A 27,408-nucleotide genomic window follows, 5' to 3' on the forward strand; every position below is an offset into this window, starting at 1 on the left:
ATTACCAATATCGTAATTAAGTTCAGTCTCAGAAAATTTTTTTGAAAAAAAGGCACAGGGATGTACTCCATCCTTGTTTTCCTGAGACAACACCGCACCGACCCCCACCGAAGAAGCATCAACCTCAACCAAAAACGGCTTAGTCACATCAGGCTGCATAAGGATGGGAGCAGAGGTGAACCTCTCCTTTAGAAACACAAAAGCTTCAATGGCCTCAGAAGTCCACTGAACAGCATTAGCACCTTTCCTGGTGAGATCGGTCAGCGGTTTGACAATAATAGAAATTTTTTTTATGAATATTCTGTAATAATTGGCGAAACCCAAAAACCTCTGTATCGATTTCAAACCAATAGGCCTAGGCCATTCCTGCACAGCTTGAACTTTAACCGGGTCCATCTCAAAACCTTCACTGGAGATAATGTAGCCCAAAAAACTAATCCTCTGTACAGCAAACTCACATTTCTCCAGCTTAGCAAAAAGCGAATTGTCCATTAATAACTGTAATACCTCACGTACGCTCCGCCAATGAGACTCCAGATCAGGCGAATAAATCAGAATGTCATCCAAATACACAACCACATTTTTGCCGATTAAAGGTCTAAGGATGTCATTAATAAGATTTTGAAAAAATGCTGGAGCATTGGTAAGACCAAAAGGCATAACCAGACTCTCAAAATGACCCACAGGAGTGTTAAAAGCAGTCTTCCATTCATCACCCTCCTTCATGCGCAACAAATTGTATGCCCCCCGGAGATCAATTTTAGAGAACCACTTGGCCCCCACTAACTGGTTAAATAAATCAGGAATCAATGGCAGTGGGTAAGGATTGCGTACAGTAATTTTATTAATCTCACGAAAGTCCAGACAAGGACGTAAACCGCCATCTTTTTTTTTTACAAAAAAAAATCCAACAGCCACAGGAGACTTGGAAGGCCTAATGTGACCGGCGGCCAAGCTTGTCTGTATGTATTCCTCCAAAGCCTTTCTCTCAGGAATAGTAAGATTAAATAAACGACTTTTAGGAAGAGTCGCTCCAGGGACAAATTCAATGGTACAATCATAGTCTCTATGGGGAGGCAAAATTTGTGACGACTCCTCAGAAAAAACTCTCCAAAAATCCTGAATAGGTACAGGTAATTCCCCTTTATCCACAGCAGCAATACGTCCGTTACAACACTTGTCATAACACTTAGGGCTCCAGGACTTAATTTCATTGGTAGACCAATCCAGTACAGGATTGTGCAATTTTAACCAGGGTAACCCCAATATTACTGGAGAAGGCAAATTATCCAATACCACCAAATCCAAATTTTCTTGGTGAATACCATTAATAGTGAGGGGAAATTCACAGACCTTATGAGTAACACTCTTCAAGGGAGAGCCATCAACAGAAACCACAGCAATAGGGGATGACAAAGTTTTAGGTTCTAATCTAAGTTTTTCCAAGAATCCCCCATCAATCACATTCAGAGTAGAACCACAATCCACAAATACCCGAAATTCAATTAATTCATCCTGAGCAGCAGTAGTGGCAGATAGGAATACTCCCTTAGAATTTAAACAGGCAATACGGGCATAACTGACCATTTTTTTTTCTTTCTTCAAACGAAGCACACAGTTCTTAATAAAATGACCAGAATTTCCGCAATAGAAGCACAAGCCTTCAGAAAGCCTGCAATCTTTTTCCTGAGAGCGGGGTGCCATCGCCCCAATCTCCATCGGCTCTCCATTGTCAGCACAGACCCTCTCAAGACTCGGAGCTGACATAGCAGAGGATTTGCTCTCATTAACCATTGCACGCAGTCTCCTGTCCACCCGTATAGCTAATTGCATTGCCTCCTGCAAGTTTCCAGGTGTGGGATAAGCAATCAGTAAATCCTTAACCCTTTCACCTAGCCCTGCAAGAAACAAGCTTTTCAAAGCTGAATCGTTACACCCCACCTGGGCAGACCACCGACGGAAGTGAGAACAATATTTTTCCACATTACCTGATCCCTGCCTCAAATGTCTCAATTCAGACTCAGCAGATGAGACACGATCAGGATCATCGTACAACAAACCCAAAGCAGAAAAAAAACTATCCACTGATCTAAAGCACGGATCACTAGGTTGGAGAGAGAAGGCCCATCCCTGAGGATCTTTGCGCAAAAGTGACATTATGAACCCTATGCGCTGTGATTCATCACCAGAGGATCCGGGTCTCAAACAAAAATACAATAAACAAGCATTTTTAAAAGAAAAAAAATCTTGTTGTTCGCCAAAAAATAAATCAGGCAGACGTACCTTTGGTTCCACAAAATGTGCTCCAGAACAGCTACTCACGTGTTGTTGGAGCTTGGCCACCTCCAGAGAGAGTCCCTGCAAGCGTTGAGCCAAATCTTGAACCGAGACCATGATGGAAAACTGGAGGTCTTTCCTTAGAGAAATTTTTCTTTTTTTTTTCTTTTAGGGCTGGACTTACTGTTATGATCTGCTACAGGGACTAAGGAAAGACAGGAGAACTGTCCCTACAATAGAACTAAACTAGATCCCTACGATGTAACGGGGAACCTGATCCTGCGATCAGACCTGCTAAAGTCCTCGGCTAGTCTGAACGAAGACCTATAGATGTGAGGGAGGGATCCCTACAAGAACTAGGGACTGGGATAAGTTTGGACACCTCCTAGCAGAAATAGTAGCAGTCAAAGACAAACACACAACAAAAAGCATAGAGGTCAGAAGACCTAGCAAAACTAACAGAGAACGGCAACAGAGCACCAAGCTAGCTCAAGAGTAGTAAATACAATGAAGTCCAGCAAGACCAGGAGGGCGGAGCCGGATTAAATAGGCAAAAATGGTCATGTGACCAGCAAACTAAAAAAAAAACTAACAGGAGAGTTCTAACAACTACTATAATACTGCCCCTATGTACAAGAATATCACTACTTTAATACTGCTGCCTATATACAAGAATATAACTACTATAATACTGCCCCTATGTACAAGAATATAACTACTTTAATACTGCTGCCTATATACAAGAATATAACTACTATAATACTGCCCCTATGTACAAGAATATAACTACTATAATGCTGCCCCTATATACAGGAATATAACTACTATAATACTGCCCCTATATAAAAGAATATAACAACTATATTACTGCCCCATATGTAGAAGCATATATCTACTATAATACTGCCTCCTATCTTCAAGAATATAACTACTATAATACTGCCCCCTATGTACAGGAACATAACTACTATATATACTGCTCCTATGTACAAGAATATAACTACTATAATACTGCTCTTATGTACAAGAATATAACTGCTATAATACTGCCCTCTATGTACAAGAATAGAACTGCTATAATACTGCTCCTATGTACAAGAGTATAACTACTATAATACTGCCCCTATATAAAAGAGTATAACTACTATAATACTGCCCCTATGTACAATAATATAACTACTATAATACTGCCGCTATGTACAAGAATACAACTACGATAATACTACCCCCTATGTACAAGAATATAACTACAATAATACTGCTGCTATGTACACGAATATAACTACTATAATACTGCTTCTATATACAATAATATAGCTACTATAATACTGCCCCTATGTACAAGAATATAACTACTATAATACTGCTCCTATGTACAAGAATATAACTACTATTTTACTGCCCCCTATGTACAAGAATATAATTACTATAATACTGCCTTCCATGTAAAAAAATATAACTACTATAATACTGCCCCCTATGTACAAGAATATAACTACTGTAATACTGCCCCTATGTACAAGAATATAACTACTATAATACTGCCCCCTATGTACAAGAATATAACTACTATAATACTGCCCCTATGTACAAGAATATAACTGCTATAATACTGCCCCCTATGTACAAGAATATAACTACTGTAATACTGCTTCTATATACCAGAATATAACTAGTATAATACTGCCCCTATATACAAGAATATAACTACTATAATACTGCTTCTATATACAATAATATAACTACTATAATAGTGCCCCTATGTACAAGAATATAACTACTATAATACTGCTTCTATATACAATAATATAACTACTATAATACTGCCCCTATGTACAAGAATATAACTACTATAATACTGCTTCTATATACAATAATATAACTACTATAATACTGCCCCCTATGTACAAGAATATAACTACTGTAATACTGCCCCTATGTACAAGAATATAACTACTATTTTACTGCCCCCTATGTACAAGAATATGACTACTATAATACTGCTCCTATGTACAAGAATATAACTACTATTTTACTGCCCCCTATGTACAAGAATATGACTACTATAATACTGCTCCTATGTACAAGAGTATAGCTACTATAATACTGCTCCTATATATAAGAATATAAGTACTATAATACTGCCCCTATGTACAAGAATAAAACTACTATAATACTGCCCCCTATGTACAAGAATATAACTACTATAATACTGCTATTATTTACAAGAATATAACTACTATAGTACTGCTCCTATGTACAAGAATATAATTACTATAATACTGCCTTCCATGTAAAAAAATATAACTACTATAATACTGCCCCCTATGTACAAGAATATAACTACTGTAATACTGCCCCTATGTACAAGAATATAACTACTATAATACTGCCCCTATGTACAAGAACATAACTACTATAATACTGCCCCTATGTACAAGAATATAACTGCTATAATACTGCCCCCTATGTGCAAGAATATAACTACTATAATACTACCCCCTATGTACAAGAATATAACTACTATAATACTGCTTCTATATACAAGAATATAACTACTATAATACTGCCCCTATGTGCAAGAATATAACTACTGTAATATTGCTCCCATGTACAAGAATATAACTACTTTAATACTGATCCTATGTACAAGAATATAACTACTATAATTCTGCCCCTATGTACAAGAATAGAACTACTATAATACTGCCCCTATGTACAAGAATATAACTACTATAATACTGCCCTCTATGTACAAGAATAGAACTACTATAATACTGCTCCTATGTTCAAGAGTATAACTACTATAATACTGCCCCTATAAACAAGAATATAACTTCTATAATACTGCCCCTATATACAAGAGTATAACTACTATAATACTGCCCCTATGTTCAAGTATATAACTACTATAATACTACCCCTATGTACAAGAATATAACTACTATAATACTGCTCCTATGTACAAGAATATAACTACTATAACTGCTACCTATGTACAAGAATATAACTACTATAATACTGTTTCTATTTACAAGAACATAACTACTATAATACTGCTCCTATGTACAAGAATATAACTACTATAGTACTGCTTCTATGTACAAGAATTTAACTACTATAATACTGCCCCTATGTACAAGAATATAACTACTATAATACTGTTTCTATATACAAGAATATAACTACTATAATACTGCCCCCTATGTACAAGAATATGACTACTATAATACGGCTCCCTATGTACAAGAATATATCTACTATAATACTGCCCCTATGTACAAAAATATAACTACAGTAATACTGCCCCTATATACAAGAATCTAACTTCTATAATACTGCCCCTATATACAAGAATATAATTACTATAATACTGCCCCTTATGTACAAGAATATAAATACTATAATAGTGCTCCCTATGTACAAGAATATAACTACTATAATACTGCTCCTATGTACAAGAATATAACTACTATAATACTACCCCCTATGTACAAGAATATAACGACTATAATACTGCTTCTATAAACAAGAATATAACTACTATAATACTGTTCCTATGTATAAGAATATAGCTACTATAATACTGCTCCTATGTACTAGAATATAACTACTATAATACTGCTTCTACATACAAGAATATAACTACTATAATACTGCTCCTATTTACAAGAATATAACTACTATAATACTGCTCCTATGTACAAGAGTATAACTACTATAATACTGCCCCTATGTACAAGAATATACTCACTATAATACTGCCCCTATGTACAAGAATATAAGAACTATAATACTGCCCCTTATGAACAAGAATATAACTGCTATAATACTGCCCCTATGTAAAAGACTATAACTACTATAATACTGCCCCCTATGTACAAAAATATAATTACTATAATACTGCTGCTATATGCGAGAATATAACTACTATAATACTGCCCTCAATGTAAAAAAATATATCTACTATAATACTGCCCCCTATGTACAAGAATATAACTACTATAATACTGCTTCTATATACAAGAATATAACTACTATAATACTGCCCCCTGTGTACAAGAATATAACTACTATAATACTGCCCCTATGTACAAGAATATAACTACTTTAATACTGCTGCCTATATACAAGAATATAACTACTATAATACTGCCCCTATATACAAGAATATAACTACTATAATACTGCCCCTATATACAAGAATATAACAACTATATTACTGACCCATATGTTGAAGCATATATCTACTATAATACTGCCTCATATCTTCAAATATATAACTACTATAATACTGCCCCCTATGTACAGGAACATAACTACTATATATACTGCTCCTATGTACAAGAATATAACTACTATAATAATGCTCTTATGTACAAGAATATAACTACTATAATACTGCACTCTATGTACAAGAATATAACTACTATAATACTGCCCTCTATGTACAAGAATAGAACTGCTATAATACTGCTCCTATGTACAAGAGTATAACTAATATAATACTGCCCCTATATACAAGAATATAACTACTATAATACTGCCCCTATATATAAGAGTATAACTACTATAATACTGCCCCTATGTACAATAATATAACTACTATAATACTGCCGCTATGTACAAGAATACAACTATGATAATACTACCCCCTATGTACAAGAATATAACTACAATAATACTGCTGCTATGTACACGAATATAACTACTATAATACTGCTTCTATATACAATAATATAGCTACTATAATACTGCCCCTATGTACAAGAATATAACTACTATAATACTGCTCCTATGTACAAGAATATAACTACTATTTTACTGCCCCCTATGTACAAGAATATAATTACTATAATACTGCCTTCCATGTAAAAAAATATAACTACTATAATACTGCCCCTATGTACAAGAATATAACTACTGTAATACTGCCCCTATGTACAAGAATATAACTACTATAATACTGCCCCCTATGTACAAGAATATAACTACTATAATACTGCCCCTATGTACAAGAATATAACTGCTATAATACTGCCCCCTATGTATAAGAATATAACTACTGTAATACTGCTTCTATACACCAGAATATAACTAGTATAATACTGCCCCTATATACAAGAATATAACTACTATAATACTGCTTCTATATACAAGAATATAACTACTATAAAACTGCCCCTATGTACAAGAATATAACTACTATAATACTGCTTCTATATACAATAATATAACTACTATAATACTGCCCCTATGTACAAGAATATAACTACTATAATACTGCTTCTATATACAATAATATAACTACTATAATACTGCCCCTATGTACAAGAATATAACTACTATAATACTGCTCCTATGTACAAGAATATAACTACTATTTTACTGCCCCTATGTACAAGAATATGACTACTATAATACTGCTCCTATGTACAAGAGTATAGCTACTATAATACTGCTCCTATATACAAGAATATAAGTACTATAATACTGCCCCTGTGTACAAGAATATAACTACTATAATACTGCCCCTATGTACAAGAATAAAACTACTATAATACTGCCCCTATGTACAAGAATATAACTACTATAATACTGCCCCCTATGTACAAGAATATAACTACTATAATACTGCTATTATTTACAAGAATATAACTACTATAATACTGCCCCCTATGTACAAAAATATAACTACTATAATACTGCTATTATTTACAAGAATATAACTACTATAGTACTGCTCTTATGTACAAGAATATAATTACTATAATACTGCCTTCCATGTAAAAAAATATAACTACTATAATACTGCCCCCTATGTACAAGAATATAACTACTGTAATACTGCCCCTATGTACAAGAGTATAACTACTATAATACTGCCCCTATGTACAAGAATATAACTACTATAATACTGCCCCTATGTACAAGAATATAACTACTATAATACTGCCCCTATGTACAAGAATATAACTGCTATAATACTGCCCCCTATGTGCAAGAATATAACTACTATAATACTGCTTCTATATACAAGCATATAACTACTATTATACTGCTTCTACATACAAGAATATAACTACTATAATACTGCTCCTATGTACAAGAATATAAATACTATAATACTGTCTCCTATCTACATGAATATAACTACTATAATACTGCTCCTATGTACAAGAATAGCAGGTCAGGGTCTTGCTTCACCCTGACAATCTGTGTTTTGGGGTGTGTAATGAGCCTAACTCGGTATCAGCTAACATTGCTCCCTAAATAAAAGGTATTTTGTTGAAACAAGGTTCTGAGCCTCAAGAGAAGGAACTGCCGGTCTGTATGGGAGCCACCGCCATGTTGGTTTGCTTTTTATATGACAGCAGTATGCTAAGAATCTCTGATAGTCAGGGACACTACATGTGACACTAGATAGGGGCCAGACGGCCAAGGATTTATTTTTCCAATGTACTGTGCTGCTTTGCTCTGTATGATGATAACAATGCTCGTTGTAGACAGTTTTTAACCTAATCCAGTGTGTTTAGAGAACTTTCTTCTTGTGTCAACCATCTTACCAAGAAGATGGAGATCCCATGAGCTATCTGCCCCCAAGCTGTTACAATAAGTAAAACTTGTGCTGAACTGTTCCATTCCCATCCCTTTGTATAATGATGGGGAATTTTCCCAGTCTATGAGATCACTCAGTACAGAGAACAATGCACAGACAGTAACATCTTACAAAATGAGCAAATACCCTGCAGTCAATAAATAGATAACAATAGGTGCATGAAATTAACATCGGGTGCTTAGTTAACATAATTTGGACCAAAAAATGTAAAAGCCATCCCACCACGTCAAGGTGACCCTATTCAGGACGGTCCTAACCTCTAATATTAAAACCTTACCATATGTCAAATGACGTAAATGTGAATAAGGGCCGACTGTGACAGACGGTGGTGCAGAGCTCCTTGATACCAGCGCAGTCCTGTAATAGGAGCCACCGGGGTAACATGTCAGGTCAGGACATTTCTTCCTCCTAAATCTTCCCCCATCACCTGTGAGTGATATTATTGAGAAGTGGAAGGGGCCACAGCATCTCAGTCACAAAGTGGAGACCCCGTAACATTACAGAGCGGGGGGCCGAGTCCTGATGAGCAGAGGGCAGAAAAGTGACCACCGCTATGCTGACTCCTCTGCTGACCCCTTAACTGCAGACTTCAGACCTCCTCTAGTAAAAACATCAGCACAAACACTGCGCCTTCCTCAGTAACTTCATGGTCGAGCAGCTGCATTCACCCCCGCTATGCTACCTGCCTTTACTAACATGTGACAGAACGGCCAGTGGTGCAGAGCTCCCTGGTATCAGCGTGGTCCTATAAAAGGACCCACTGGGGTAACAAGTCAGGTCAGGACATTTCTTCCCTCCTAAATCTTCCTCCATCACCTGTGACTGATATTATTGAGAAGTGGAAGAAACCGCAGCAACTTAGTCACGAAGTGGAGACCCCGTAACGTTACAGAGCGGGGTCACCGAGTGCTGAGGAGCAGAGGGCAGAAAAGTCACCAACGCTCTGCTGACTCCATAACTGCAGAGACAAGACCTCCTCTGGTAATAACATCAGCACAAACACTGCGTCCCCACCAGGAGCTTCATGGCCGAGCAGCTGCCTGCAGCCTTACATCACCAAGCACAATGCTGATCGTTGGATGGAGTGGTGTAAAGCTGCCATCACTAAACTCTAGAGGAGACGTGTTCTGTGCAGTGACTGATCACACTTCTCTATCTGGCATCTGATGGAGGAGTCTGGGTTTGGTGAAGTAGAACATTACCTGTCTGACTGTTTTGTGCCTGCTGTACAGTTTGGTGGAGGAAGGATAATAGTATGGGCTGTTATCAGGGATTGGCCTTTGCCCCTTAGTTACAGTGAAGGGAAACCTTAATGTGGACAATTGTAGCTTCCAGCTTTCTTGGAACAGTTTGGGGAAGGCCCTTTCTGTTCCCCATGACTGTGCCCTGTGCACAAGGTCCATACAAACATGGAGTTGGAGTTTGGTGGAAGAACATGACCGGCTGCACAGAGATGGACCTCAGCCCCATCCAACACCTTTGGCATAAACTAGAATGGAGATTGTGATCCCGGCCTCTCCCCAAAATCAGTGTCTGACCTCAGATATGCTTTTCTGGATGAAGAGGCAAACATTTTGACAGACCCCTCCAAAATCTTGTAGAAATCCTCCCCAGAAGAGCGGGAGCTGTTATAGCTGCAAAGGGGGAATCAACTCATGATGATGGGGATTGTCTCAGCTTCTTGAAAAACAATCCTAGAAATCCCCTCTGTTCTCAGGAATTGAGGGATTTTCAATTTTATAGTTTATTGCTTGTTACCTAGGTTACTGGACACCTCTGCAGTCTATCAGTGGTGGCCTACTAAACTTGTGTTTGCAAATCAAATGCTATGCAGCTTATAAGCGCAACTCTAATGCTGAGCAGATCACTGGATCCAGCCAGCTTCAGTGCCCCTGACCTCCTCCTCTGACACTGCAGAGGCAACGTTACCTCTGCTTGCAGCATCGGAGATGGCCCAGTTCAGACCAGCAGTGAGACCATGCCGTTGAACTGTCAACCTTCAGAAGCAGCTGGAGGCACCATGTTGGCCGCAGTTGAAGACCTCCATACCTGGATGACGGACCTGATGAATTGGGTAGGACAGGCCAATTATTATGTGTTCGGGCCTCCAGACTGTCCCCTGACATGTTATGTCTGGAGGGAAGAAGGATCGGGCAGCGTGAACCTCCACACTGAATACTTTTATTCCCTCAGTGTCTTACTCTGCTCTCACCATTGAGAACACGTGCACACTCGGCCGAACAATGGGTGCTCGTCTCTAAAGGGGTGGGGTGTCAAGATGAAAAGTGAATGCGTGTCCAGCTAAGGTGTATGGGACCATAGATGTATGGCATGTGATATAGGCCCGATGACTATAATCCCACCCTAGCAGGTCTGTGCCCTCCGCAATGACATGGCGCTCTCACACACTATCTGATCTGATTATTCCATCTGTCGCCTCACATGTCTTATCTACTAGTTCCTGCATTAACAATTTAGTCTTCCAAACTTTTAGGCTAAGTTCCCACGATATTTGGTGAGTTTTTGAGACCACAGATTTTCTGCACCAATTAACCAAATTACTCGCTTTTTTTTTTTTTTTTTTTACATACGTTTTTATCAAATTTTTCTGCTGTTTTTTTTTTTTCCTCCTTTGGTTTGTCATGTTTTAAATAAAGCTGCTTTGTTTTGGATACTTCCTGTTATTTAGCTTTGATTATCAATAAAGTTTTATGTCATGTGCAGATTACATGCGTTTTATTTATTGCTTTTTCCTCTACAGAAACTCTCTAAAACGCATGTGCAGTTTTTATCTGCAGATTTTTCTCATTTCATTCAAGTCTATGAAGAAATAAATAAAACGTCTTTTTTTCCACAATACAAATTGACCTGTCGCAGATCACGAAATTTTACTGCAGGGCCGTTTCTGCAGCTGCATATTTTTACCCATTAAAATACACTGCATCAAAAACTCACCAAATGCTTATAGTGGGAGCTTAGTCTAAGGATATGTGGCTATGTGCATGAGGGTTTTTTTTTAGTTGGTGAGTTTTCTTGTGGAAAATGTTTTCCTGAAAAGCTTCTTCTTTAGGCTATGTTCACACGTTGCATTTTTTTTTCTGCAGCAAAACCTGCTCTCTTGGCAGTAAAGAAGCTGCTTCAAAAAAGCAAGTTTTGATGAGTTTTTGCTGCATTTTTTTTTTAATGCTTTTTTTGCTGCATTTTTATCAGGGTACATTTGTCTCTTGTGCATGCTGATAAAATTTAGTGCAGAAAAAAATAACTTGATTCAACTTCATCAGGTTTTGGCACCAAAAACGCAGCAAAATCTGATACCTGCATTTTTTGCTGTGTTTTTTTGCACTACCCATTACTTTCAAAGGGTGAAACATGCAGCAAAAACACTGAAAAAACGCTGAAAGAAGTGACGTGCTGCATTTTGCAAAACCGCAAACTTTGATAAAACAGGAAAAAAAAAAAACAAAGTGTGTGCATGAGATTTCTGAAATATCATAGATTTTGCTGGTACTGTAAAATGCAGCTAAACATTTGCATAAAAAAAGCATTAAGAAAAATGCAACGTGTGAACATAGCCTTAGGGAGTTTTTTTTCGGAGTTGTTTTGTTTTCTGAAGCAGTTTTTAAAAGTTTTTGAAGCACTTTGGAAGAGTTTTTCTTTCCTGAAGCGTTTAGATTGCAGCCTTTTGATTGGACAGTGGAAATAGTTTTACAACTGAATAAAAGGGTCTTTTAATTGTTTTATTTTACTGATTATTCAGACTTTTTTTTAATAGACCTGCTCTAAAATACTCCTAAAAAGAACTCTGTGCATGCACCCTAACTGAATCATTCAGTTTTGTATAAATTAATCTAAATTCTTGTATAATTGTAAATGTTTTGGAAGTTTCTAATATATGTTATATTTCAATCCCTTACTACTGTCAAAATCTCTTCTTGCTGCAAGTGAATGACAACTTTAAGGCCCCAATTCATCATTTGTGTTTTTTTTATTAAGTCACTTTTCTTTTTTGTTTTGTGGTATTTTCTCTGACTTTTATTGCACCAAATTCATCAAACTGGCGCATGCGGTTCATGAATTTTATACAAACTCTAAAATGGGATTTTTTTCCTATTATTATTCTTTTTTTTTTGCAACTTTTGAGCAAAAAGTTATTTTTATCAAAATTTCTAAAAAAAATAGACTTTTGGCTTAATATGTAGAAAATGACTCCAGGTCGGGTGTATTGGAGGGGAGTTGCACCAAATTTTATGACATTTTAAAAAGTCGCACATAAAGGATCTGCCGATATATTCCGGAATCATTAAACTCAGCCCACAAAGCGGAAAAACAAACAGGTGAGCCCATTTTTTTTTATTATGCTTTGCTTATATGAATTAGGCTTCAAAAAAGACACAAATAGTAATGGATAAGGTGCAAACGCTCCAAAAAAAGGCGCAGAACACACAAAACTAGACAAAACACCGGCACAAAGGCAATGATGAATCAGGGCCTTAGGGCAAGTGCGGACGGCAATATTTTCTCTCATCCGAGAGAATCGGGTCGATTATGCTAATGACACTGGCATACTCAATTGGATGAGGACAAGATGGAGGAAAAAATGCTTCCATCTTCTCCATTCTGTGAAATCGGTCTGCACTCAGATGTCCTCAGAGTGCAGTCCGATGGTGTCTACGCACTCACTCATAGACTTGCATGTCTGAGTCCGATCCGAATATCACATCAAATCCGGACATGCAGCGATTTTTTTCCTTGGATCGGCGCGGTCCAAACAAAAAAATCGGACATGTGCACAGCCCCATAGAATAACATTGGGGGACGAGTGCAATCCAATGTTCTGTTGGATCACATTCGGACCAAAAATACGGTCATGTGCATGAGCCCTAAGGCTCAATAAATACACCTGGTCTACTCCTCTTATCCACACAGCTGGGGGGCTGTTACAATGTATCAGTACAGGTAAGTGCTATCCTGTCTGGAGTTCAGAGAAAGGCAACAATGTGTTCTTTCTAGCTCACAAAGGCTTGTATTCAGTGACTGATACATTGTAGCAGCTCCTCAGCTTTGTCAGCAGGACCAGGAAGCCTTCTCTATTCCATCCTCTATATATTTCCCAATCCCTTATAATAAAGTGATTATTACAGATTTGTTAAGCACGTGTCTGTACACATCTTTCTGGCTTATTAAAGCTCTTTGATAACTTTGGCGCAATGTGGGCGACTTTCATTCATTTTTAGGACACTAGATATAAATCTTCCCTGGTGTCTATGAACACACGGGACCATCCTGGTCCCAATAGTGAACTCATCCCCCCCTGTAATGTGAAGGGCGCCCCTCCCAGCAACACAAGTGTGTAAGGAAGACGGCACTTGTGTCCTCGCCTGGTCTCCTTTGTCTGGGCTTACATAATGACTTAGGTCTGAAGGAGATTTTTCCGGTGTTCCTGAGGTCATGGGGACACGAGGTTGTGAAAAAGTCACCGTGCCACTAATTTAGTCCTGGCATCGTACACTTGGATCAAGAAGAGCATTTGTCCCCACTCAATCTTCTCTGCTTCTATGTGAATAGATGTTACTGTGTGTCTAATGAGAAGATCTGTAAGGCTATGTTCACACGTTGCGTTTTTGCAATCTTTGTTTGATGCATTTTTTTTAATGCAAATTAAAAGCTGCTTTTCACAGCACCAGAAAAAGCTATGAGATTTCAGCAATCTCGTGCACATTTTTTTCCTGAAAACTGTGACATGTGAATTCTTTCAGTGTTTTTTTTTGCACCATAGAAAGCAATGAGAAAGTGCAAAAAATGCAACCTTGCATCCTTGCTGAGATTTCGCTGCTTTTTTGGTGAATGAAAGTAACTTTATTCATCATCTACTGTATACAAGTGACATATATTCTGCACCTACTTTTTGTAAGCAGCTTTTTTACTGCAAAAATATCAGGTTTTGGTTGCAGAACAAAAATGCAACAAAAAAGCAACGTGTGAACATAGCCTAACTCTCTAATATATTTTTTGTGTTTCAATTCATCAACATTTTAAAGATCTCTGCTTGCTGTTAGTGAATGGATACCTTTTCATTTACATCTAAAACTGGAAACTAATTATCTCACCAGGTCTTACTTGCATACTAAGAGGGTTTGCTGCAGTGTGTCAGTATAGGCAAAGATCAGAGAATTATGTAAACTGGTACATTGCACCAAAATCATTAGCTGTAAGCTGCAGGAGGTCAGGATGAGGTTTCACCCCTGGATGTAAACATCCTGTTATGTATTAGTAGCCGAGTTGATTACATCATGCAATACATAAGAGAGGTCCTTAGGGGGCGCCAAAAGAAAGGACATTATAAAGCTTCGACCGCTTGCCTTGTAACATCATTTATTTTATTTTTATTAGCCATTAAAAGGTATCATAACTACAAGATTATCTTGTTTTTCCCACTGAGAGCAAAGCTTCTGTAAGAATCCCACATCATTACATCATGGTGAAACTCCTAACCAAAGCCTATACCGGGATCTATTGCAGCAGGGGCGATACTAATAGGTGTGGGGGTTGCAATCCCACCCGGTCCTGGAGTCTAGGGGGCCCCAAAAGTCCCTTTAGCCTGTATGAAAAGACCAATGCTATTAAAGACTTGCAATGAATGAGGGCCCCGTTGGAGCTTTTGTATTGGGGCCCATGAGCTTCAAGTTACACCACTTTTATTACTGCAAGGCATTTCTATAGTTAATCATTTACAGAGGTCATTTTTTTTAAGTTTTTTTCCAGGCATAATAAAACTTTGGCCTGGGTATATGTAAAAAAAAATCACAAACTGAGTCATACTCATCTCCCAGCTCTCACCCGGGGCCAGCGCAGAGACAGGAAGCAGAGATGTCACCATTCCACCAGCCATTGGACCACTGCGGCTTGTGATTAGCTGCAGGGGTCAGGTGACTTTGAGCAGTGTGTCATCATAAAACATCATATGACAAGCAGCTCAAGTCACCTGACTGCAGTAAATCACAAGCTGCAGTGGTCCAGTGGCTGGTGGAATGGTGACATCTCTGCTGCCTGTGTCTGCGCTGACCACGGAACAACCTGAGTGCTGGGAGATGAGTATGACGGAGTTTGTGATTTTTTTACATATCTCGTCCAATGGAGAAAGTTTTATTTTGCAAGGCCAAGCCCTTTAAGGGCCAGTATGGTTAGTAGAGAAACTGGAGAATCCTACAAAAATGAATGCGGAGTATTGTAGGATGTCACACGTTTGTGGGGTCAGTGATGCAGAAGATGTAATATATACTGATATCCAGCACTACATGCTTCCGCTGTAATTGACACCCCTGTCAGTGATACAGCAGGTGTGTAGTGTGGGGTCAGTGATGCAGAAGATGCGCATTGTAAGGCTTCATTCACACATCTGTGTTTTTTCACATATAGAACAAGTACTTATTATGGTCTATGGGCATGTTCACACATTCGTTTCCATATTGCAGACCAATTGTCTGTGAAAAAAGCCCAGTCATGTCCAGTTTGCAGATCAAAATTTAAATTAGTGGGTTCATGAAAAAAACAAAAACGGATGTTATCAGTGCAGCATCATAGTGCCGTCCTTTGTTATTTTGTAATAGACAGGATAAACTTGGAAACTCAAAACTTTTTTTTTTGCAAACAAGAAAAACTAATGCCTCATGGTAAAAATGGACGCAAGGACATAAAATAGAGTGTAGTGCAGGGTCAGTGATGCGGGAGGTGTGTAGTGTGGGGTCAGTGATGCAGGGAGGTGTGTAGTGTGGGGTCAGTGATGCAGGGAGGTGTGTAGTGTGAGGTCAGTGATGCGGGAGGTGTGTAGTGTGAGGTCAGTGATACAGGAGATCTGTAGTGTGAGGTCAGTGATGCAGGAGGTGTGTAGTGTGAGGTCAGTGATGCGGGAGGTGTGTAGTGCAGGTTCAGTGATGCGGGAGGTGTGTAGTGTGGGGTCAGTGATACAGGAGATCTGTAGTGTGAGGTCACTGATGCAGGAGGTGTGTAGTGTGAGGTCAGTGATGCGGGAGGTGTGTAGTGTGGGGTCAGTGATGCAGGAGGTGTGTAGTGTGGGGTCAGTGATGCGGGAGGTGTGTAGTGTGAGGTCAGTGATGCGGGAGGTGTGTTGTGTGGGGTCAGTGATGCGGGAGGTGTGTTGTGTGGGGTCAGTGATGCGGGAGGTGTGTAGTGTGGGTTCAGTGATGCGGGAGGTGTGTAGTGTGAGGTCAGTGATGCGGGAGATGTGTAGTGTGAGGTCAGTGATGCGGGAGGTGTGTTGTGTGGGGTCAGTGATGCGGGAGGTGTGTTGTGTGGGGTCAGTGATGTGGGAGGTGTGTAGTGTGGGTTCAGTGATGCGGGAGGTGTGTAGTGTGAGGTCAGTGATGCGGGAGATGTGTAGTGTGAGGTCAGTGATGCGGGAGGTGTGTTGTGTGGGGTCAGTGATGCGGGAGGTGTGTTGTGTGAGGTCAGTGATGCGGGAGGTGTGTAGTGTGAGGTCAGTGATGCAGGAGGTGTGTAGTGTGGGGTCAGTGATGCAGGAGGTGTGTAGTATGGGTTCAGTGATGCGGGAGGTGTGTAGTGTGAGGTCAGTGATGCAGGAGATGTGTAGTGTGAGGTCAGTGATGCAGGAGGTGTGTAGTGTGAGGTCAGTGATGCGGGAGGTGTGTAGTGTGGGGTCAGTGATGCGGGAGGTGTGTAGTGTGAGGTCAGTGATGCGGGAGGTGTGTAGTATGGGGTCAGTGATGCGGGAGGTGTGTAGTATGGGGTCAGTGATGCAGGAGGTGTGTAGTGTGTGGTCAGTGATGCGGGAGGTGTGTAGTGTGAGGTCAGTGATGCGGGAGGCGTGTAGTGTGAGGTCAGTGATGCGGGAGGTGTGTAGTGTGAGGTCAGTGATGCCGGAGGTGTGTAGTATGGGGTCAGTGATGCGGGAGGTGTGTAGTGTGAGGTCAGTGATGCAGGAGGTGTGTTGTGTGCGGTCAGTGATGAGGGAGGTGTGTAGTGTGGGTTCAGTGATGCGGAAGGTGTGTAGTGTGAGGTCACTGATGCAGGAGGTGTGTAGTGTGAGGTCAGTGATGCGGGAGGTGTGTAGTGTGGGGTCAGTGATGCGGGAGGTGTGTAGTGTGAGGTCAGTGATGCGGGAGGTGTGTAGTGTGGGGTCAGTGATGCAGGAGGTGTGTAGTGTGGGGTCAGTGATGCGGGAGGTGTGTAGTGTGGGGTCAGTGATGCAGGAGGTGTGTAGTATGGGGTCAGTGATGCAGGAGGTGTGTAGTGTGGGGTCAGTGATGCGGGAGGTGTGTAGTGTGAGGTCAGTGATGCGGGAGGTGTGTAGTGTGGGGTCAGTGATGCGGGAGGTGTGTAGTATGGGGTCAGTGATGCAGGAGGTGTGTAGTATGGGGTCAATAATGTGGGAGGTGTGTAGTATGGGGTCAGTGATGCAGGAGGTGTGTAGTGTGGGGTCAGTGATGCAGGAGGTGTGTAGTATGGGGTCAATAATGTGGGAGGTGTGTAGTGTGGGGTCAGTGATGCAGGAGGTGTGTAGTATGGGTTCAGTGATGCGGGAGGTGTGTAGTGTGAGGTCAGTGATGCAGGAGATGTGTAGTGTGAGGTCAGTGATGCAGGAGGTGTGTAGTGTGAGGTCAGTGATGCGGGAGGTGTGTAGTGTGTGGTCAGTGATGCGGGAGGTGTGTAGTGTGAGGTCAGTGATGCGGGAGGTGTGTAGTATGGGGTCAGTGATGCGGGAGGTGTGTAGTATGGGGTCAGTGATGCAGGAGGTGTGTAGTGTGTGGTCAGTGATGCGGGAGGTGTGTAGTGTGAGGTCAGTGATGCGGGAGGCGTGTAGTGTGAGGTCAGTGATGCGGGAGGTGTGTAGTGTGAGGTCAGTGATGCCGGAGGTGTGTAGTATGGGGTCAGTGATGCGGGAGGTGTGTAGTGTGAGGTCAGTGATGCAGGAGGTGTGTTGTGTGCGGTCAGTGATGAGGGAGGTGTGTAGTGTGGGTTCAGTGATGCGGAAGGTGTGTAGTGTGAGGTCACTGATGCAGGAGGTGTGTTGTGTGCGGTCAGTGATGAGGGAGGTGTGTAGTGTGGGTTCAGTGATGCGGAAGGTGTGTAGTGTGAGGTCACTGATGCAGGAGGTGTGTAGTGTGAGGTCAGTGATGCGGGAGGTGTGTAGTGTGGGGTCAGTGATGTGGGAGGTGTGTAGTGTGAGGTCAGTGATGCGGGAGGTGTGTAGTGTGGGGTCAGTGATGCAGGAGGTGTGTAGTGTGGGGTCAGTGATGCGGGAGGTGTGTAGTGTGGGGTCAGTGATGCAGGAGGTGTGTAGTATGGGGTCAGTGATGCAGGAGGTGTGTAGTGTGAGGTCAGTGATGCGGGAGGTGTGTAGTGTGAGGTCAGTGATGCGGGAGGTGTGTAGTGTGAGGTCAGTGATGCGGGAGGTGTGTAGTGTGGGGTCAGTGATGCGGGAGGTGTGTAGTATGGGGTCAGTGATGCAGGAGGTGTGTAGTGTGGGGTCAGTGATGCGGGAGGTGTGTAGTGTGGGGTCAGTGATGCAGGAGGTGTGTAGTATGGGGTCAGTGATGCAGGAGGTGTGTAGTATGGGGTCAATAATGTGGGAGGTGTGTAGTATGGGGTCAGTGATGCAGGAGGTGTGTAGTGTGGGGTCAGTGATGCAGGAGGTGTGTAGTATGGGGTCAATAATGTGGGAGGTGTGTAGTGTGAGGTCAGTGATGCAGGAGGTGTGTAGTATGGGGTCAGTGATGCAGGAGGTGTGTAGTGTGGGGTCAGTGATGCAGGAGGTGTGTAGTATGGGGTCAGTAATGTGGGAGGTGTGTAGTGTGGGGTCAGTGATGCAGGAGGTGTGTAGTATGGGTTCAGTGATGCGGGAGGTGTGTAGTGTGAGGTCAGTGATGCAGGAGATGTGTAGTGTGAGGTCAGTGATGCAGGAGGTGTGTAGTGTGAGGTCAGTGATGCGGGAGGTGTGTAGTGTGGGGTCAGTGATGCGGGAGGTGTGTAGTGTGAGGTCAGTGATGCGGGAGGTGTGTAGTATGGGGTCAGTGATGCGGGAGGTGTGTAGTATGGGGTCAGTGATGCAGGAGGTGTGTAGTGTGTGGTCAGTGATGCGGGAGGTGTGTAGTGTGAGGTCAGTGATGCGGGAGGCGTGTAGTGTGAGGTCAGTGATGCGGGAGGTGTGTAGTGTGAGGTCAGTGATGCCGGAGGTGTGTAGTATGGGGTCAGTGATGCGGGAGGTGTGTAGTGTGAGGTCAGTGATGCAGGAGGTGTGTTGTGTGCGGTCAGTGATGAGGGAGGTGTGTAGTGTGGGTTCAGTGATGCGGAAGGTGTGTAGTGTGAGGTCACTGATGCAGGAGGTGTGTAGTGTGAGGTCAGTGATGCGGGAGGTGTGTAGTGTGGGGTCAGTGATGCGGGAGGTGTGTAGTGTGAGGTCAGTGATGCGGGAGGTGTGTAGTGTGGGGTCAGTGATGCAGGAGGTGTGTAGTGTGGGGTCAGTGATGCGGGAGGTGTGTAGTGTGGGGTCAGTGATGCAGGAGGTGTGTAGTATGGGGTCAGTGATGCAGGAGGTGTGTAGTGTGGGGTCAGTGATGCGGGAGGTGTGTAGTGTGAGGTCAGTGATGCGGGAGGTGTGTAGTGTGGGGTCAGTGATGCGGGAGGTGTGTAGTATGGGGTCAGTGATGCGGGAGGTGTGTAGTATGGGGTCAGTGATGCAGGAGGTGTGTAGTGTGGGGTCAGTGATGCGGGAGGTGTGTAGTGTGGGGTCAGTGATGCAGGAGGTGTGTAGTATGGGGTCAGTGATGCAGGAGGTGTGTAGTATGGGGTCAATAATGTGGGAGGTGTGTAGTATGGGGTCAGTGATGCAGGAGGTGTGTAGTGTGGGGTCAGTGATGCAGGAGGTGTGTAGTATGGGGTCAATAATGTGGGAGGTGTGTAGTGTGAGGTCAGTGATGCAGGAGGTGTGTAGTATGGGGTCAGTGATGCAGGAGGTGTGTAGTGTGGGGTCAGTGATGCAGGAGGTGTGTAGTGTGAGGTCAGTGATGCAGGAGGTGTGTAGTATGGGGTCAATAATGTGGGAGGTGTGTAGTGTGAGGTCAGTGATGCAGGAGGTGTGTAGTATGGGGTCAGTGATGCAGGAGGTGTGTAGTGTGGGGTCAGTGATGCAGGAGGTGTGTAGTATGGGGTCAGTGATGCGGGAGGTGTGTAGTGTGAGGTCAGTGATGCAGGAGGTGTGTAGTATGGGGTCAGTGATGCGGGAGGTGTGTAGTGTGAGGTCAGTGATGCCGGAGGTGTGTAGTATGGGGTCAGTGATGCAGGAGGTGTGTAGTGTGGGGTCAGTGATGCAGGAGGTGTGTAGTATGGGGTCAATAATGTGGGAGGTGTGTAGTGTGAGGTCAGTGATGCAGGAGGTGTGTAGTATGGGGTCAGTGATGCAGGAGGTGTGTAGTGTGGGGTCAGTGATGCAGGAGGTGTGTAGTATGGGGTCAGTGATGCAGGAGGTGTGTAGTGTGGGGTCAGTGATGCAGGAGGTGTGTAGTATGGGGTCAGTGATGCGGGAGGTGTGTAGTATGGGGTCAGTGATGCAGGAGGTGTGTAGTGTTGGTTCAGTGATGCGGGAGGTGTGTAGTGTGGGGTCAGTGATGCCGGAGGTGTGTAGTGTGGGGTCAGTGATGCTGGAGATGTGTAGTGTGGGGTCAGTGATGAGGTTTAGGGTTGTCAGTGATGGAGGAGTCCTGTACTGTTGAGGTGTCAGTCTTGTTGGGGTCGTGTACTGATGCCTTAGTGGATATATGTGTAAATTCATTTCAGCACATTTTTCTTTGCATTGTGGGTGCTGATGTTGTAAGGCTGTGTGTCGGGGACTCTGTGTAGAATTCCTAGTGGGCAGGAAACACACAGAGTGAAAGGTGACAGTAATGCAGGAGGTGTGTGCGGTGTGGGACATGTCAGTAGTAAGGGGGGTGTAGGGGTAGATTCCTATTTTGGGGGTCGGCAGAGTCACACTTGGACTTGCTGTGCACAGTATTCCTGTGCAGGACAGTGCAGAGCCAGAGGGTGCCATGGGGTGTCAGTGAGGAGTGGATAATTTGGGGTGGGAGTGGGGGTATATTATGTAGGAGGTAGTGTATGCTTCTTTAGGGGTACAGGCAGTCACACAGGGACTCTCCTTGCTGTGCTCTCTATTCCTGGGGCTGCACCCTCAGTGGGAAGGACTGTGTGTGTGGAGTGTTGTAACTTCCTCAGCCTGTTTACTGAGAGTGCAGAGCAGCCATTCACACATCAGCCAGTATCTGCAGGAAGCAGCCCCAGCCTGGACACTCTCCAGCACTCAGTGCCTCTCACTCTCTGAGGAGCAGTCAGGGAGATGGGGGACCAAGAGACAGCCTGAAGCTCCCACACTGGGTAAGGTGCCCCCTCTGTGGGGCTTTCTGTCTGGGGTAGAGGGGAGTTCTGCACTCCTGGGGTGTCCAGCACAGAGCACCTCCCCTGGGGACTCTGAGTGTTGGTCACATTCCAGTGGGAGGGGGCACAGATAAAACACTGGTGGTGGTGGTGGGGGGGAGATAAGTGTAATTCTACACGTGCTCCTCCTGTGTACATCCCAGTGCCACATGGAGCTGGACAGCAGGATACAGCATTGACACAATGTAGCAGCAGCTCCCTCTGTGCTGGGTGGGACGTTTATAATAATAGTTGTATATGGAGATACTATGTGTAGTCAGCATGCACAGGGGTAGCAGAGCTCATGCTGTTATTTAACCCCTTGGACATCTTTGCTAATTCTTTGAATGAAAAGTTTGGTCTCTTTAGATTTGCAGGATGTCATAGTATGGGGAGGTGGCACTGTTGGATGGGACTCACATGTAGAAATGTATCCATAAGATGAGTGGTCAGGGGCTGTGCTCGTCTATATTCAGGGGCTGTGCTCGTCTATATTCAGGGGCTGTGCTTGTCTATACAGTTTTATATATCAGTGAAATCAGTCTATGGGGTCTTAAATCATTGTGTCCATATGGATGGTTGCAGTCAGTGTTGTGCGGTGTACATGATGACAGCTACTGCTTTTATTTAAAGGCATATGTGCATTTTTGCAGACATTGTTCTTGCACCTTCGATTGCATCTACAATAAAAACATTGCAAAATAGTCTAGATAGAAAATGTCCTCTATTTATTAAATATAGCGCCGTTATAGTTTTGCTTGTGCTATTATTTTCACCAAAATTATCAAAGTATTGCATAATGTTTGATAAGTTTGGCGCATGTTAAAGTATAACTTTCTTTTTCATAAACCAATAGTACATGTGAAAATAAGAAACTTCGTAATATATCTTATCAGAGAAATCTGCTTCTTTCTCCTCTTGGACCGATCTTTCATTCTCAAAATTCTCAATTCTAAAATCTGTGAATATAGATTTTCCCATACTGAGATAGATGACAGTTGGTGCATATAAAGTTCTATGGAGCTTGCAGTAGAATGTGCCTTCCTCTAGCACTTCTCTCCTCATCCTCCTCCCTTCTTCTTAGAACTTTAAAAGCAGCAATGAATACAGAAATTATCCATGACTTAAACGTGAAAGATCAGTCCAGGAGGAGACAGAAGCGGACCTCTCTGATAAGATAAATTACAAAGTTGCTTATATTCATGTGAACTATTGATTTATTAAATAAAAATGAAAACAACAGTTACTCTTTCAGATATTACACTTCTATCTATAACTATTACTCACTTTTTACGCCACCACCCCCCCCCCCCCCCCCCCACACACACACACACCTACTAAATTGAAATTGCAACTTTTTGTAGACATCCCTTAAAGTTGCAAGTTAAAAATATGGCTAAAACAGGGATCAACTTTTAAAAGTGCGTCTAAATAGAGAAAATGATACAAAACAAGAGATAAATTCCCCCTGATGTCTCTCTACAATTACTCTGCAGTCTGAATATGTAATCATGTGGGGATAGATGCACATGTATTTGTGCACACACAGGTTTTGTGACCTGGTAACTATGATTCTGTGCTAACAAAAGTAATAACTATAATATAACGGGGATGCGTGTTTCTGAAGCCTCGATAGACTGCGCATGCGCGGCGCGCAGTCTGGCTCCACACAAAGGCAGGCATCCAACCGTTACAGGTAAGAGGAGTGTATGGCGCCGGAGATCGCGGTATGCGTAGACACTGAACGCATACCGCGATCTCCGGCGCCATACTTACATATTTACCTGACCGGGAGGAGAGTTCGCCTCTCTTCGCCGGAGACCGGGGCAGGAGTGAAGGTGCCGGAATCGGCCCATGCGCATAGCGCTATCCGGCGCCATTTTACTGAAGACACATTTGCAGTGCTCCGGCGCCGCACTCCTCCCCCGGCCTCCGGCAGAACAGGACGCAGCAGCACTGAAGCACAGGGAAGAAAGGTGAGTATAAGTGTTTATTTTTTTTTTATGTGTGTACAGCGTGAAAGGGATGAGGGGGCCACACATACCAGGATTGGGGGGTGAGGGGGCCACACATACCAGGATTGGGGGGTGAGGGGACCACACATGCCAGGATTGGGGGGTGAGGGGGCCACACATGAAAGGATTGGGGGATGAGGGGGCCACACTTACCAGGATTGGGGGGTGAGGGGGCCACACTTACCAGGATTTGGGGGTGAGGGGGCCACACATACCAGGATTGGGGGGTGAGGGGGCCACACTTACCAGGATTGGGGGGTGAGGGGGCCACACATACCAGGATTGGGGGTGAGGGGCCACACATACCAGGATTGGGGGGTGAGGGGTACCACACATACCAGGATTGGGGGGTGAGGGGACCATGCATACCAGGATTGGGGGGGGCACACATGCCAGGATTGGGGGTGAGGGGGCCACACATACCAGGATTGGGGGATGAGGGGGCCACACATTCCAGGATTGGGGGATGAGGGGGCCACACATACCAGGATTGGGGGGTGAGGGGGCCAAACATACCAGGATTGGGGGGTGAGGGGACCATGCATACCAGGATTGGGGGGTGAGGGGACCATGCATACCAGGATGAGGGGTACCACACATACCAGGATTGGGGGGTGAGGGTTACCACACATACCAGGATTGAGGGGTGAGGGGTACCACACATACCAGAATTGGGGGGTGAGGGATCATGCATACCAGGATGAGGGGTGCCACACATACCAGGATTGGGGGGTGAGGGGACCATGCATACCAGGATTGGGGGGTGAGGGGACCATGCATACCAGGATTGGGGGGTGAGGGGACCATGCATACCAGGATGAGGGGTACCACACATACCAGGATTGGGGGGGTGAGGTGACCATGCATACCAGGATTGCGGGGTGGGAAGGCCATGCATACCAGCATTGCGGGGTGAGGGGTATCACACATACCAGGATTGGGGGATGAGGGGATCATGCATACCAGGATGAGGGGACCATGCATACCAGGATTGGGGGGTGAGAAGACCATGCATACCAGGATTGGGGGGTGAGGGGGTCATGCATACCAGGATGAGGGGTACCACACATACCAGGATTGGAGGGGTGAGGGGGCCATGCATACCAGGATTGCGGGGTGAGGGGTACCACACATACCAGGATTGTGGGGTGAGGGGATCATGCATACCAGGATGAGGGGACCATGCATACCAGGATTGGCGGGTGAGGGGACCATTCATACCAGGATTGGGGGGTGAGGGGACCATGCATACCAGGATGAGGGGTACCACACATACCAGCATTTGGGGGTGAGGGGTACCACACATACCAGGATTGGGGGATGAGGGGACCATGCATACCAGGATTGTGGATGAGGGGACCATGCATACCAGGATTGGGGGGTGAGGGGACTATGCATACCAGGATTGAGGGGTGAAGGGATCATGCATACCAGGAAGAGGGGTACCACACATACCAGGATTGGGGGGTGAGGGGACCATGCATACCAGGATTGCGGGGTGAGGGGACCATGTATACCAGGATTGCGGGGTGAGGGGTACCACACATACCAGGATTGGGGGTGAGGGGACCATGCATACCAGGATTGGGGGGTGAGGGGACCATGCATATCAGGATTGGGGGGTGAGGGGACCATGCATACCAGGATTGCGGGGTGAGGGGACCATGTATACCAGGATTGCGGGGTGAGGGGTACCACACATACCAGGATTGGGGGTGAGGGGACCATGCATACCAGGATTGGGGGGTGAGGGGACCATGCATATCAGGATTGGGGGGTGAGGGGACCATGCATACCAGGATTGGGGGGTGAGGGGGTGCCATGCATACCAGGATTGGGGGTGAGGGGGTGCCATGCATACCAGGATTGGGAGGTGAGGGGTGCCATGCATACCAGAAGAGGGATGAGGGGTACCATACATACCAGGATAGGAATGCAGGGTACCATGCATACCAGGATAAGGGATGGGGTGCCATGCATACCAAGATGAGGGGTATCATGCATACCAGAATAGGATGAGGGGTGCCAAGCATAGTAGGATGAGGGATTGGGAACCATGCATACCAGGTTTCTGGGATGAGGAGGCCATACATATCAGAATTGGGATGAGGGGTGCCATGCATACCAGAATGAGGGGTACCATACATACCAGGATTGGGGGGTGAGGGGGCCACACATACCAGTATTGGGGGGTGAGGGGGCCACACATACCAGGATTCGGGGTGAGGGGGCCACAGATACCAGGATTGGGGGCGAGGGGGCCACACATACCAGGATTGGGGGTGAGGGGGCCACACATACCAGGATTGGGGGATTAGGGGGCCACACATACCAGGATTGGAGGTTGAGGGGGCCACACATACCATTATTGGGGATGAGGGGACCACACATACCAGGATTGGGGGGTGAGGGGGCCACAGATACCAGGATTGGGGGGTGAGGGGGCCACACATACCAGGATTAGGGGGTGAGGGGGCCACACATACCAGGATTGGGGGATGAGGGGGCCACACATACCAGGATTGGGGGATGAGGGGGCCACATATACCAGGATTGGGGGGTGAGGGGGCCACACATACCAGGATTGGGGGGTGAGGGGGCCACACATACCAGGATTGGGGGGTGAGGGGGCCACACATACCAGGATTGGGGGGTGAGGAGGCCACACATACCAGGAGGGGGGTGAGGGGTACCACACATACCATTATTGGGGATGAGGGGACCATGCATACCAGAATTGGGGGGTGAGGAGACCATGCATACCAGGATTGGGGAGTGAGGGAACCATGCATACCAGGATTGGGGGGTGAGAGGATCATGCATACCAGGATGAGAGGTACCACACATACCAGGATTGGGGGGTGAGGGGACCATGCATACCATGATTGGGGGATGAGGGGGCCACACATACCAGGATTGGGGGTTGAGGGGGCCACACATACCAGGATTGGGGGATGAGGGGGCCACACATACCAGGATTGGGGGATGAGGGGGCCACACATACCAGGATTGGGGGGTGAGGGGGCCACACATACCAGGATTGGGGGGTGAGGG

At 44.2% G+C, this 27,408-nt stretch overlaps 1 protein-coding gene across 4 annotated transcripts in view; it reads left to right on the forward strand.

Moving 5' to 3' along the window:
* Nucleotides 1-27,408, forward strand: part of LOC141269164 (phospholipid-transporting ATPase ID-like) — a 231,312-nt gene that overhangs the window by 34,933 nt on the left and 168,971 nt on the right. Inside the window, exon 1 of one of the 4 annotated variants that reach the window (XM_073680383.1) lies at nt 22,125-22,300. The exons of the other annotated variants lie outside the window; for them this stretch is intronic. The gene's annotated coding sequence lies outside the window, so the exon portion shown is untranslated. Of the gene's footprint in view, nt 1-22,124; nt 22,301-27,408 lie in introns of those variants that run through there. 4 annotated transcript variants of the gene reach the window in all.

This window comes from Phyllobates terribilis, unplaced genomic scaffold (genome assembly GCF_046119375.1).
Source record: "Phyllobates terribilis strain yellow unplaced genomic scaffold, ASM4611937v1 Scaffold_1__5_contigs__length_1240528914, whole genome shotgun sequence".
In the NCBI taxonomy this organism is placed as follows: domain Eukaryota; kingdom Metazoa; phylum Chordata; class Amphibia; order Anura; family Dendrobatidae; genus Phyllobates; species Phyllobates terribilis.